A 15051-nucleotide genomic window follows, 5' to 3' on the forward strand; every position below is an offset into this window, starting at 1 on the left:
GAAAAAGGTTTTTCTTCCGGTCAAAAAGGTTCAGGAGCTCATAGCCCTGGTCATGAACCTATTAAAACCAAAACAGATTTCAGTGCATCATTGCACGCGGGTCCTGGGGAAGATGGTGGCTTCATACGAGGCCATCCCTTTCGGCAGGTTCCATGCGAGGACTTTTCAATGGGACCTCTTGGACAAGTGGTCCGGGTCCCATTTACAAATGCATCGAAGGATCACCCTGTCTCCCAGGACCAGGGTATCTCTCCTGTGGTGGCTGCACAGTGCTCACCTACTAGAGGGTCGCAGGTTCGGCATTCAGGACTGGGTCCTGGTGACCACGGACGCAAGCCTCCGAGGCTGGGGAGCAGTCACACTGGGAAGAAATTTCCAAGGTCTCTGGTCAAATCTAGAGACTTGTCTCCACATCAACGTCCTGGAGTTGAGGGCCATATACAACACCCTGTGTCAAGCGGAGGAATTGCTTCGGGAAAAACCGGTTCTGATTCAGTCAGACAATGTCACGGCAGTGGCTCATATAAACCACCAAGGCGTAACAAGGAGCAGAGTGGCCATGGCAGAAGCGACCAGGATTCTACGCTGGGCGGAAGGCCATGTAAGCACGCTATCAGCAGTGTTCATCCCGGGGGTGGACAACTGGGAGGCGGACTTCCTCAGCAGGCACGACCTGCATCCGGGAGAGTCTTCGCACAGATCACGGGTCGGTGGGGACTGCCTCAAATAGACATGATGGCATCCCGTCTCAACAAAAAGCTAAAGCGGTATTGCGCCAGGTCAAGGGACCCTCAGGCGGCAGCGGTAGACTCTCTGGTGACACCTTGGGTGTTCAGATCGGTCTATGTGTTTCCTACTCTTCCTCTCATACCCAAAGTGTTGAGAATAATAGGAATAAGCAGGGTCAGAACAATCCTCATTGTTCCAGATTGGCCACGGAGGACTTGGTATCCGGAGCTGCAAGAGTTGCTCACAGAAGATCCGTGGCCTCTTCCTCTAAGGCAGGACTTGCTGCGGCAGGGGCCCTGTCTGTCCCAAGACTTACCGCGGCTGCGTTTGATGGCATGGCGGTTGAACGCCGGATCCTAGCGGAAAAAGGGATTCCGGAGGAGGTCATTCCTACCCTGATCAAGGCTAGGAAAGACGTGACGTTAAAACATTATCACCGTATATGGCGAAAATATGTTTCTTGGTGTGAGGCCAGAGCTACGGAGGAGTTCCATTTGGGCCTTCTTCTTCACTTCCTTCAAACAGGAGTGACTTTGGGCCTAAAATTAGGGTCCATAAAGGTCCAAATTTCGGCCTTATCCATTTTCTTTCAAAGAGAATTAAAGAATTTGGTGGACTGCGCACAGAAATACACTACGTTACGGGGAGTGCTGCTGGTGTTAACAAGTTGGTCCTACTTGTTAGAATAAATGGTACAAGAATAGAGATTTTTACACTGCGCTCACCCCCGGTTTCTAATTGTGCATGTATATGCACTGGTGCAATAAATGGTGTAATCTTTGAATGCGTTCAAAATGATATTTATTTTAAATACAATAACTTATTGTCCAGAATTCGCCTATGGGCGTGAATGAGCTCTGTTTGGCTATAATAAGCCTTATGCTAGTTGTGCAGGAGCACGCTTGCTTCTAGATATGATGAAATGAAGTCCATAAGCAAAATGATAATAATAAATGGATTGGGAAAAAATGAAAAAGGTAAAAAAGGTCTATTTGTTATGCTGCTGGCCGCGGCGTCCCGCTGGTCTGTAAGAATTTAGTGCACTTGTTAGGATGACATGCCGTCACTAATGCTCAAACATTATAGGAGATTAACTGAGAGAAAAGGGACTCCGGACTGGTCTTACCTCCCCCTGCTCCTGCCGCCGTCACTATGACTGTGTTCGGTCACAGGCCAGAGGCTGGTCAGCCTGGGTTCGGTGCCTGTCTTGGGCGGGGGAGATGCACGCACTGCGACCGCTCTCAGAGCGGTTCGTTGCTGCACTCCCTCCGCCTACAGAGACTCACCTTAGTTCTCCTTCTCCGCTGCTGGCTGTGTCAGTGGCAGGCTGTCTCCTTGATGTTTCTCCGTCGTCCGTGACCCGCAGACACTTCCTGGTCTTCAGTCACGTGACCGGGTTCAGTCTTTAGTTCCGCTCCTTCTACTTGATCGTGCCGCTGTTGTGGATGGTGTTAGGGAAATTTGGTGGCGCCTTGGGTTCTTAACGTGGTGTTAAGTTTCCTCAAGTCACCTTGGTTTGAACTAGTGATGAGCGGGTTCGGTTTCTCGGAAACCGAACCCCCCCCCGAACTTCACCCTTTTTACACGGGTCCGAGCCATACTCGGATTCTCCCGTATGGCTCGGGTAACCCGAGCGCGCCCGAACGTCATCATCCCGCTGTCGGATTCTCGCGAGATTTGGATTCTATATAAGCAGCCGAGCGTCGCCGCCATTTTCACTCGTGCATTGGAAATGTTAGGGAGAGGACGTGGCTGGCGTCCTCTCCGTTATTGTTGAACTTGATTGTGCTGTGCACTATTGCTTAATTGTGGGGAGGGCTGGGGAGCAGCTGTATATAGGAGGAGTACAGTGCAGAGTTTTGCTGATCAGTGACCACCAGTTATCCGTTCTCTGCCTGAAAAAAACGCTCCATATCTGTGCTCAGTGTGCTGCATATATCTGTGCTCACACTGCTTAATTGTGGGGACTGGGGAGCAGCTGTATTATATAGCAGGAGTACAGTGCAGAGTTTTGCTGACAGTGACCACCAGTATACGTTGTCTGCCTAAAAAACACTCCATATCTGTGCTCAGTGTGCTGCTTTATTGTGGGGACTGGGGACCACCAGTATAATATTATATAGGAGGAGTACAGTGCAGAGTTTTGCTGACCAGTGACCACCAGTATATAATATATAGCATTACGGTACAGTAGGCCACTGCTGTACCTACCTCTGTGTCGTGATTAAGTATACTATCCATCTACATTCTATACCTGTGGTGCATTTTAGTTTTGCAGTTTGCTGACACAGTGACCACCAGTATATATAGCAGTACGGTACGGAAGGCCACTGCTGTACCTACCTCTGTGTCGTCATTAAGTATACTATCCATCTACATTCTATACCGGTGGTGCATTTTAGTTTTGCAGTTTGCTGACACAGTGACCACCAGTATACTATATATAGCAGTACGGAAGGCCACTGCTGTACCTACCTCTGTGTCGTCATTCATTAAGTATACTATCCATCTACATTCTATACCTGTGATGCATTTTAGTTTTGCAGTATGCTGACACAGTGACCACAAGTATACTATATATAGCAGTACGGAAGGCCACTGCTGTACCTACCTCTGTGTCGTCATTAAGTATACTATCCATCTACATTCTATACCTGTGGTGCATTTTAGTTTTGCAGTTTGCTGACACAGTGACCACCGGTATACTATATATAGCAGTACGGAAGGCCACTGCTGTACCTACCTCTGTGTCGTCATTCATTAAGTATACTATCCATCTACATTCTATACCTGTGGTGCATTTTAGTTTTGCAGTTTGCTGACACAGTGACCACCAGTATACTATATATAGCAGTACGGAAGGCCACTGCTGTACTTACCTCTGTGTCGTCATTAAGTATACTATCCATCTACATTCTATACCTGTGGTGCGCCTCTTTTTTTCTTTGCATCATGTGCTGTTTGGGGACAATTTTTTTGAAGTGCCATCCTGCCTGACACTGCAGTGCCACTCCTAGATGGGCCAGGTGTTTGTGTCGGACACTTGTGTCGCTTAGCTTAGTCACACAGCGACCTTGGTGCGCCTCTTTTTTTCTTTGCATCATGTGCTGTTTGGGGACAATTTTTTTGAAGTGCCATCCTGCCTGACACTGCAGTGCCACTCCTAGATGGGCCAGGTGTTTGTGTCGGCCACTTGTGTCGCTTAGCTTAGTCACACAGCGACCTTGGTGCGCCTCTTTTTTTCTTTGCATCATGTGCTGTTTGGGGACTATTTTTCTCTGACGTCCTAGTGGATGCTGGGAACTCCGTAAGGACCATGGGGAATAGACGGGCTCCGCAGGAGACTGGGCACTCTAAAAGAAAGATTAGGTACTATCTGATGTGCACTGGCTCCTCCCTCTATGCCCCTCCTCCAGACCTCAGTTAGAATCTGTGCCCGGCCAGAGCTGAGTGCTCCTAGTGGGCTCTCCTGAGCTAGCTAGAAAAGAAAGTATTTGTTAGGTTTTTTATTTTCAGTGAGATCTGCTGGCAACAGACTCACTGCTACGTGGGACTGAGGGGAGAGAAGCAAACCTACCTGCTTGCAGCTAGCTTGTGCTTCTTAGGCTACTGGACACCATTAGCTCCAGAGGGTTCGAACACAGGGCCTGACCTCGATCGTCCGTTCCCGGAGCCGCGCCGCCGTCCCCCTTGCAGAGCCAGAAGACAGAAGAGAAGCGATGAAATCGGCGGCAGAAGACTCCTGTCTTCATTAAGGCAGCGCACAGCACCGCAGCTGTGCGCCATTGCTCCCACAGCCCACCACACACTCCGGTCACTGTAGGGTGCAGGGCGCTGGGGGGGGGGCGCCCTGGGCAGCAATTATAATACCTTTTGGCACTTAAAATACACATAATACAGTCTGAAAACTGTATATGTGTAAAAAACCCCGCCATTAAGTTACATAAAACGTGGGACAGAAGCCCGCCGCTGAGGGGGCGGGGCCTTCTTCCTCAGCACACCAGCGCCATTTTCCCTTCACAGCTCCGCTGGAAGCAGCTCCCCAGGCTCTCCCCTGCAGTATCCTGATACAAGAAGGGTAAAAAAGAGAGGGGGGGGGCACATAAATTTAGGCGCAAATAAGATATTTAAGCAGCTATTGGGTAAATCACTTTTTATAGTGTAAATCCCTGTGTTATTTAGCGCTGTGGTGTGTGCTGGCATACTCTCTCTCTGTCTCCCCAAAGGACTTTGTGGGGTCCTGTCCTCAGTCTGAGCATTCCCTGTGTGTGTGCGGTGTGTCGGTACGGCTGTGTCGACATGTTTGATGAGGAGGGTTACGTGGAGGCGGAGCAGGGGCAGATAAGTGTGGTGTCGCCCCCGACGGGGCCGACACCTGATTGGATGGATATGTGGAAGGTCTTAACCGACAGTGTCAACTCCTTACATAAAAGGTTCGATGACGCAGCAGCCTTGGGACAGCCGGGGTCTCAGCCCGCGCCTGCCCAGGCGACTCAGAAGCCGTCAGGGGCTCATAAATGCCCGCTAGCTCAGATGGTAGACACAGATGTCGACACAGAGTCTGACTCCAGTGTAGATGAGGATGAGACAAATGTACAGTCTACAAAAGCCATCCGATGTATGATTACTGCAATGAAAGATGTATTGCACATTTCTGATATTAACCCGGTTACCACCAAGAGGGGTATTATGTTTGGGGAGAAAAAGCAGCCAGTGACTTTTCCCCCATCTGATGAATTAAATGATTTGTGTGAAGAAGCGTGGAGTTCCCCTGATAAGAAACTAGTGATTTCTAAGAGGTTACTGATGGCGTACCCTTTCCCGCCAACGGATAGGTTACGTTGGGAAACATCCCCTAGGGTGGACAAGGCGCTGACACGCTTATCTAAAAGGGTGGCACTGCCGTCTCAGGATACGGCTGCCCTAAAGGAGCCTGCGGATAGAAAGCAGGAAGCTATCCTGAAGTCTGTGTATACACACTCTGGTACTCTACTGAGACCTGCTATTGCTTCAGCCTGGATGTGTAGTGCTGCAGCAGCATGGACTGATACCCTGTCAGACAACATTGATTCCCTCGACAGGGATACTGTTTTGCTAACCATCGAACATATAAAAGACGTTGTCTTATATATGCGGGATGCCCAGAGGGACATTTGCTTGCTGGCATCTAGAATTAATGCAATGTCCATTTCTGCCAGGAGAGTATTATGGACTCGGCAGTGGACAGGTGATGCTGATTCTAAAAAACACATGGAGGTTTTACCTTATAAGGGTGAGGAATTGTTTGGGGACGGTCTCTCGGACCTCGTATCCACAGCAACTGCTGGGAAGTCGACTTTTTTACATCAGGCTCCCTCACAGCCTAAGAAAGCACCGTATTATCAAGTGCAGTCATTTTGGCCTCAGAAAGGCAAGCGGGTCAGAGGAGCATCCTTTCTGGCCAGAGGCAAGGGTAGAGGAAAGAAGCTGCACCAGGCAGCCAGTTCCCAGGAACAAAAATCCTCCCCTGCTTCCACTAAGTCCACCGCATGACATTGGGGCTCCACAGGCGGAGCCAGGTGCGGTGGGGGCGCGTCTCCTCAAATCAGCCTTGCCAGCTGCTCCCAGGGAAAGGGAGGTAGTACTGGCGGCAATTCACAAGCTGTACCTCCAGCAGGTGATAATCAAGGTCCCCCTCCTTCAACAGGGCAGGGGTTACTATTCCACAATGTTTGTGGTACCGAAACCGGACGGTTCGGTGAGACCCATTCTGAATTTAAAATCCTTGAACACTTATATAAAGAAGTTCAAGTTCAAAATGGAATCGCTCAGGGCGGTTATTGCAAGCCTGGAAGAGGGGGATTTTATGGTGTCGCTGGACATCAAGGATGCTTACTTGCATGTCCCCATTTACCCACCTCACCAGGAATACCTCAGGTTTGTGGTACAGGACTGTCATTACCAATTCCAGACGTTGCCGCTTGGTCTCTCCACGGCACCGAGAATATTTACCAAGGTAATGGGCGAAATGATGATACTCCTTCGGAAGAAGGGAGTTATAATTATCCCGTACTTGGACGATCTCCTCATAAAGGCGAGGTCCAGAGAGCAGTTGTTGGTCAGCGTAGCACTCTCTCAGGTAGTGTTGCAACAGCACGGCTGGATTCTGAATATCCCAAAGTCGCAGCTGATTCCTGCGACGCGTCTGCTTTTCCTGGGCATGAATCTGGACACAGAACAGAAGAAGGTGTTTCTCCCGGTGGAGAAGGCCCAGGAATTGTCATCTCTGGTCAGGGACCTCCTGAAACCAAAACAGGTGTCGGTGCATCACTGCACGCGAGTCCTGGGAAAGATGGTGGCTTCTTACGAAGCAATTCCCTTCGGCAGGTTCCATGCAAGGATCTTTCAGTGGGATCTGTTGGACAAATGGTCCGGATCGCATCTTCAAGTGCATCGGTTGATCACCCTGTCCCCAAGGGCCAGGGTTTCTCTGCTGTGGTGGCTGCAGAGTGCTCATCTTCTCGAGGGCCGCAGGTTCGGCATACAGGACTGGGTCCTGGTGACCACGGATGCAAGCCTCCGAGGATGGGGGGCAGTCACTCAGGGAAGAAACTTCCAAGGACAGTGGTCAAGTCTGGAGACTTCACTACACATAAATATACTGGAACTAAGGGCCATTTACAACGCCCTGAGTCAAGCAGAGCCCCTGCTTCAAAACCACCCAGTACTGATTCAATCAGACAACATCACGGCGGTCGCCCATGTAAACCGCCAGGGCGGCACGAGAAGCAGGATGGCAATGGCAGAAGCCACAAGGATTCTTCGATGGGCGGAGAATCACATGCTAGCACTGTCAGCAGTGTTCATTCCGGGAGTGGACAACTGGGAAGCAGACTTCCTCAGCAGGCACGACCTCCACCCGGGAGAGTGGGGACTTCATCAAGAAGTCTTCACACAGATTGTAAATCGCTGGGAACTGCCACGGGTGGACATGATGGCGTCCCGCCTCAACAAAAAGCTAAAAAAACATTGCGCCAGGTCAAAGGACCCTCAGGCGATAGCTGTGGACGCACTAGTGACACTGTGGGTGTACCAGTCGGTTTATGTGTTCCCTCCTCTTCCTCTCATACCCAAGGTACTGAGGATAGTAAGAAAGAGAGGAGTAAGAACTATACTCTTCGTTCCGGATTGGCCAAGAAGAACTTGGTACCCAGAACTACAACAGGGGCCCTGTCTGTTCCAAGACTTACCGCGGCTGCGTTTGACGGCATGGCGGTTGAACGCCGGATCCTAACGGAAAAGGGCATTCCAGATGAAGTGATTCCTACGCTGATAAAAGCTAGGAAGGATGTGACAGCAAAGCATTATCACCGCATATGGCGGAAATATGTCGCTTGGTGTGAGGCCAGGAAGGCCCCAACAGAGGAATTTCAGCTGGGTCGATTTCTGCACTTCCTACAGTCAGGGGTGACTATGGGCCTAAAATTGGGGTCCATAAAGGTCCAGATTTCGGCCCTATCTATTTTCTTTCAAAAAGAACTGGCTTCACTGCCTGAAGTTCAGACGTTTGTAAAGGGAGTGCTGCATATTCAGCCCCCTTTTGTGCCTCAAGTGGCACCTTGGGATCTTAACGTTGTGTTGGATTTCCTGAAATCACACTGGTTTGAGCCACTTAGGACTGTGGAGCTAAAGTATCTCACGTGGAAGGTGGTCATGCTGGTGGCCTTAGCTTCAGCTAGGCGTGTGTCAGAATTGGCGGCTTTGTCATGTAAAAGCCCGTATCTGATCTTCCATATGGACAGGGCAGAATTGAGGACTCGTCCCCAATTTCTCCCAAAGGTGATATCAGCGTTTCATTTGAACCAACCTATTGTGGTGCCTGCGGCTACTCGGGACTTGGAGGATTCCAAGTTGCTGGACGTAGTCCGGGCTTTGAAAATTTATGTTTCCAGGACGGCTGGAGTCAGGAAAACTGACTCGCTATTTATCCTGCATGCACCCAACAAGCTGGGTGCTCCTGCTTCAAAGCAAACTATTGCTCGCTGGATCTGTTGCACGATTCGGCTGGCACATTCTGCGGCTGGACTGCCGCATCCTAAATCAGTGAAAGCCCATTCCACAAGGAAGGTGGGCTCTTCTTGGGCGGCTGCCCGAGGGGTCTCGGCTTTACAGCTTTGCCGAGCTGCTACTTGGTCGGGTTCAAACACATTTGCTAAATTCTACAAGTTTGATACCCTGGCTGAGGAGGACCTTGAGTTTGCTCATTCGGTGCTGCAGAGTCATCCGCACTCTCCCGCCCGTTTGGGAGCTTTGGTATAATCCCCATGGTCCTTACGGAGTTCCCAGCATCCACTAGGACGTCAGAGGAAATAAGAATTTACTCACCGGTAATTCTATTTCTCGTAGTCCGTAGTGGATGCTGGGCGCCCGTCCCAAGTGCGGACTCTCTGCAATACATGTATATAGTTATTGCTTCACTAAAGGGTTATTGTTATGAGCCATCCGTAAAAGGAGGCTCAGTTGTTGTTCATACTGTTAACTGGGTATGGTTATCACAAGTTGTACAGTGTGATTGGTGTGGCTGGTATGAGTCTTACCCTGGATTCTAAATCCTTTCCTTGTTGTGTCAGCTCTTCCGGGCACAGTTTCCCTAACTGAGGTCTGGAGGAGGGGCATAGAGGGAGGAGCCAGTGCACACCAGATAGTACCTAATCTTTCTTTTAGAGTGCCCAGTCTCCTGCGAAGCACGTCTATTCCCCATGGTCCTTACGGAGTTCCCAGCATCCACTACGGACTACGAGAAATAGAATTACCGGTGAGTAAATTCTTATTTTTTGAAGTGCCATCCTGCCTGACACTGCAGTGCCACTCCTAGATGGGCCAGGTGTTTGTGTCGGCCACTTGTGTCGCTTAGCTTAGCCATCCGGCGACCTCGGTGCAAATTTTAGGACTAAAAATAATATTGTGAGGTGTTCAGAATAGACTGGAAATGAGTGGAAATTATGGTTATTGAGGTTAATAAAACTATGGGATCAAAATGACCCCCAAATTCTATGATTTAAGCTGTTTTTTAGGGTTTTTTGTAAAAAACACCCGTATCCAAAACACACCCGAATCCGACAAAAAATTTTCGGTGAGGTTTTGCCAAAACGCGTCCGAATCCAAAACACGGCCGCAGAACCGAATCCAAAACCAAAACACAAAACCCGAAAAATGTCCGGTGCACATCACTAGTTTGAACCACTCAAAACTGTGGAGTTGAAATACCTCACGTGGAAAGTGGTCATGTTGTTGGCATTGGCTTCAGCAAGACGTGTTTCAGAATTGGCGGCTTTATCACATAAAAGCCCATACTTGGTTTTTCACGTGGATAAGGCAGAGTTGAGGACTCGTCCTCACTTTCTGCCAAAAGTGGTCTCATCTTTTCATGTGAATCAACCTATTGTCGTGCCTGTGGCTACACGGGACTTGGAGGACTCCGAGTCCCTGGATGTGGTCAGGGCTTTGAAGATTTATGTGACCAGAACGGCTAGAATCAGGAAGACTGAAGCTCTGTTTGTTCTGTATGCGGCCAACAAGGTTGGCGCTCCTGCTTCAAAGCAGACTATTGCTCGCTGGATCTGTAATACGATTCAGCAGGCGCATTCTACGGCAGGTTTGCCATTGCCTAAATCGGTTAAGGCCCATTCCACTAGGAAAGTGGGCTCTTCTTGGGCGGCTGCCCGAGGGGTCTCGGCATTACAGTTGTGCCGAGCAGCTACTTGGTCGGGGTCTAACACCTTTGCAAAGTTCTATAAGTTTGATACCCTGGCTGAGGAGGACCTCCTGTTTGCTCAATCGGTGCTGCAGAGTCATCCGCACTCTCCCGCCCGTTTGGGAGCTTTGGTATAATCCCCATGGTCCTTACGGAGTCCCAGCATCCTCAAGGACGTTAGAGAAAATAAGATTTTACTTACCGGTAAATCTATTTCTCGTAGTCCGTAGAGGCTGCTGGGCGCCCGTCCCAAGTGCGGACTTCTTCTGCAAGACTTGTATATAGTTGTTGCTTACATAAGGGTTATGTTGTAGTTTATCGGTTGAACTGAGGCTATGTTGTTGTACATACTGTTGACTGGGTAGTGTATCACAAGTTATACGGTGTGATTGGTGTGGCTGGTATGGATCTCGCCCTTAGATTTACAAAAATCCTTCCTCGTACTGTCCATCTCCTCTGGGCACAGTTTCCCTAACTGAGGTCTGGAGGAGGGGCATAGAGGGAGGAGCCAGTGCACACCCAGAGTCCAAAGCTTTCTTAAAGTGCCCTATCTCCTGCGGAGCCCGTCTATTCCCCATGGTCCTTACGGAGTCCCAGCATCCTCTACGACTACGAGAAATAGATTTACCGGTAAGTAAAATCTTATTTTATATATATATAGTTTGGCTGGACTTTTTTTTGGTCTTGATCATACCTCCCAACTGTCCCGATTCCAGCGGGGTAGTCTAGCCATTCGGACACTGTCCCACCCGTGGGCAGCAGTATCCTGCGGGTGGGGGGACAGTTCGAGGATCCTTTGATCACCCCCTTCTCTGCAATGCAGCCAGTGATCATTGAATACATGCTGTGCGCACACGCATGGCATCTATTCAGTGAGGGGAGGTAAGCCGGGGGCTGCCCAGCTTCTCAGGGAGCGCTGGGCATGTCCCCAAAATGACGAAAACTGGTCTGTGCCACTAGGTCACAGCCACTCAGCGGAGGCCTCGTACCTCACACAAGAGGCCATGTCCCATTTTCGGGTCACGTGCGGCTACGGGGGCCCGATTCCCTGCTGAGATAAGTTTGGAGGTATGGTCTTGATGCAGCTTTGCAACCTACATAGAAATATTAATATTAAAAATGACATGTTTTTTCTCTAATATTTATCTGTTTGTAAGCTGGTCGTTCCATTCATCATTAAGCCCTTTGTGCATCTGCATATGAATTTCTTACTTAAGTGATTTTAAGTCATTTAAGGGTGACATTTAAGCAGTGATAAGAGCGGAGAAGTGAGCCAGAGGAGAAGGTGCCCCATCAACCAATCAGCAGCTCTGTATAATTTTATAGTATGAAAATTATAGATGTTACTTCACTGCTGATTGGTTGCCATGGGCACTTCTCCACTGGCTCACTTCTCCGCTCTTATCACTGCTTAGTAAATGTCCCTAGTTAACTTACATTTATAAAGTTTACCAACTTTCAATATACAGTAAGCAGCACTGTCTGCAGAGCGCATGGCACAATTGTTTTACTACTCTGTCCGGGCTGAGATGAATGGTTTCATACCAAACATACAAATAAGGGTTGCATTCACCAGAAGATAAATACAACTCTGGCCCTCATTCCAAGTTGTTCGCTCGCAAGCTGCTTTTAGCAGCTTTGCACACGCTAAGCCGCCGCCTACTGGGAGTGAATCTTAGCTTATCAAAATTGCGAACGAAAGATCAGCAAAATTGCGAATAGACACTTCTTAGCAGTTTCTGAGTAGCTCCACACTTACTCGGCAACTGCGATCAGTTCAGTCAGTTTCATTCCTGGTTTGACGTCACAAACACACCCAGCGTTCGGCCAGACACTCCTCCGTTTCTCCAGCCACTCCCGCGTTTTTCCCAGAAACGGTAGCGTTTTTTCGCACACACCCATAAAACGGCCAGTTTCCGCCCAGAAACACCCACTTCCTGTCAATCACATTACGATCACCAGAACGAAGAAAAAACCTCGTAATGCCGTGAGTAAAATACCTAACTGCATAGCAAATTTACTTGGCGCAGTCGCACTGCGGACATTGCGCATGCGCATTAGTGACTAATCTCTCCGTTGCGACAAAAAAATAACGAGCAAACAACTCGGAATGACCCCCACTGTGTATGGTTGAATATATGCAATTAGTTCTGTGTACGCAATTAAAGAACAATTATTGTCAACTTGCATTATCTGCCCCTTTGTGGTTACCTATGTGCTTTAGGTGAGAACAATTTCAAAAAGGCAGATAGTAAAAAGTACATTTTTAATGGTACCTTGTTTTGTTATCTCTCTAATAGACTTCTTTATCCATCGTGATTTCTAAAACCCTGCACACCAATCCACTATTTAATAGCTCCAAGGTCTCAGGGGCCTTTTCAGAACTGGAGAAAAGTAAGCAACCATTTATAAATATATATAAAAAAAAAGAAAAAAAAGAAAGGAAAACTATTTTTGTCATGAAATCCAATAGCAACCTTATCACAGGTTGATATACAGCAGCCAACAAAACCCATCCCTTTATCTGATCCGGTTTAATACCAGCTCTGAGCAATTACAGCTCTGGGACTTTATTGTCCTGACTCTGAGTGCAGTGTAACCTGAGATAAGTATAATGAAGACTGCTGGGAATGACTTGTATGACGTTAAGCCTATTGTCTGCTGCGATCAGAGAAGCATCTGTATAAATGACTAAAAATAGCTGCCACCATCACTAGTGGCTTAATGAAAGTTTAGGGCTCTTCGGAAAAAGGCTCAGAGAAGGCCTGTAACTAGGATTCCAAGCTGAGGTAATTTGTGTAATATATTACAGATCACCCACAATCACAATAAGCAATGCATCAAGGAAATATAATTGCCAGTTATTCTATAGCTCGTTAACTGAACAACTGTGTACATGTATGGCCACCCTGTTAAATTGCGTATACTGTATATTTAAACGGTCACATGTTAACAGATTTAGGGGTCTATTCAATTCCTGTCGGAATTGCCGTCAAGTCGGAAAGACAGCCGCTTTCAAGTTTTTTAGGTTGAATCAGGATTCGACCTATTCAATGGAGTTGCCGTTTTTCTGATTTGTGAGAAATTTCGACTTGTCGGAAAACACGTGGATGGGCGGATTAACCACGGATCCATGTATTTTGTCAAATCTGCGGCTATTTACGACAGGTTTTTGGCCCATTTTCGACAATGATGATTCGATTTAAAAAAAAGTTTGATCAGCATTGTTGAAAACGGGCAAAACCTGTCAGAAATGCCCGCAAATTGTATATTGCACTGTCGGATCCACTCTGTTGGCGAGGATCCAACAGGCATTGAATAGACCCTATACGGCAGTGTTTTTCAACCACTGTGCCGTGCTTCAGCAGTCTCCAGGTGTGCCGCCATAGAAGCACAGCCAGGCCCGTCAGTGTTTTGCCGCTACTGACACCCTGAACGATCAATATTTTGGGCCCAGGCAGTGTTGGGCTCTTCCGGCTTTCTCAGATGTAGCTCAGGCGTTACCTATGGAGAAGCTGCGACATGACATCTTAGGAAACGCAACCGCACCATGCATCACCATTATATTTGAATGTGCCTTGGCAATATTTAAATCTTGTTCAGTGTGCCGCAAGTTGCAAAAGGTTGAAAATCTCTGTGCTACAGTGTCGTCACCATGTTGTTATAAAAAAGCCAAAAGACATGCATTGATGGAGGGGCTACTGGAGGGGCCCTGCAGTGGTCCCAGTATACCTGTGCTGTAGCCGGTGGCAGTGACGCCATCTTCCCGGTGATCTCTTCGGGAAGATGGCGCTACACATAGAAAGCAAAGACTCTGGCACTGTTCCTGATTGGCTTCTGGACCGCGAGCTCTGATTGGCTCACGAACCAGCGCCTGATTTAAGATACCCGCATCACCGCCGGAGACCGGACTGAGGAGCAGGAGAGGCGTGCGCTGCGCTCTCCTGCCCTCGCTGTAAGCAAGGTGTTCGGGCCACAAAAGATGCAATAGGGGCCGCGAGTTTGACACCTCTGCCCTAGAGTATCAGAATTTGTGTCACAGCACCCCTAGACCAAAGTTTCTTAAGAGAAATTCAGAAAAATATATAAAATGAAGTAAATTGTGTTTATAATATGTCATCCTTAGGTTCAGTTATGTGATGAAGGACTGGTTTTGCCAATTAAATTCAGTATAAATAATTTGAATTGGCCATGGACCACTAAACTACGGCACCACTGCAAGGCCACTCTTACCCCCTCTTTTCCTGAGGCACCCCAGAGATTCACAACACTTCCAGTGATCCTGCACTGCTACCTCTTGCATACACTCATCAGCTGGAGCCGAATGACACCCCTCTCGTCTCAACCTCCGCTCAGTGAGAACCGGTGTGTAACAGTGATTAAGTGGGATCTTATAAATATTTTATGCAATTCACAATATGAGCTTACCATCTTTGAAGTGTTGGAGAATTATTATACATTTTTATTTTTTGGTCGGATATTTTTTATTTTTTTTATTTCAAAATGTAACTGGACCCTCTATTCTTATTTTCCCCTCAGCTCACTTTAAAATAGTTATAAAGGAGAAAATTATCTAAAAGCAATTATAG

At 48.1% G+C, this 15051-nt stretch overlaps 1 long non-coding RNA gene across 1 annotated transcript in view; it reads left to right on the forward strand.

Annotated features, from left to right (window-relative positions):
• Positions 1 to 15051, forward strand: part of LOC135005016 (uncharacterized) — a 35176-nt gene that overhangs the window by 10898 nt on the left and 9227 nt on the right. Inside the window, exons 2-3 of the long non-coding RNA XR_010206080.1 lie at positions 12763 to 12856; positions 14589 to 14827. This is a non-coding gene — a long non-coding RNA (uncharacterized LOC135005016). The remainder of the gene's footprint in view (positions 1 to 12762; positions 12857 to 14588; positions 14828 to 15051) is intronic.

Source organism: Pseudophryne corroboree, chromosome 1 (genome assembly GCF_028390025.1).
Source record: "Pseudophryne corroboree isolate aPseCor3 chromosome 1, aPseCor3.hap2, whole genome shotgun sequence".
Taxonomy (NCBI): Eukaryota; Metazoa; Chordata; class Amphibia; order Anura; family Myobatrachidae; genus Pseudophryne; species Pseudophryne corroboree.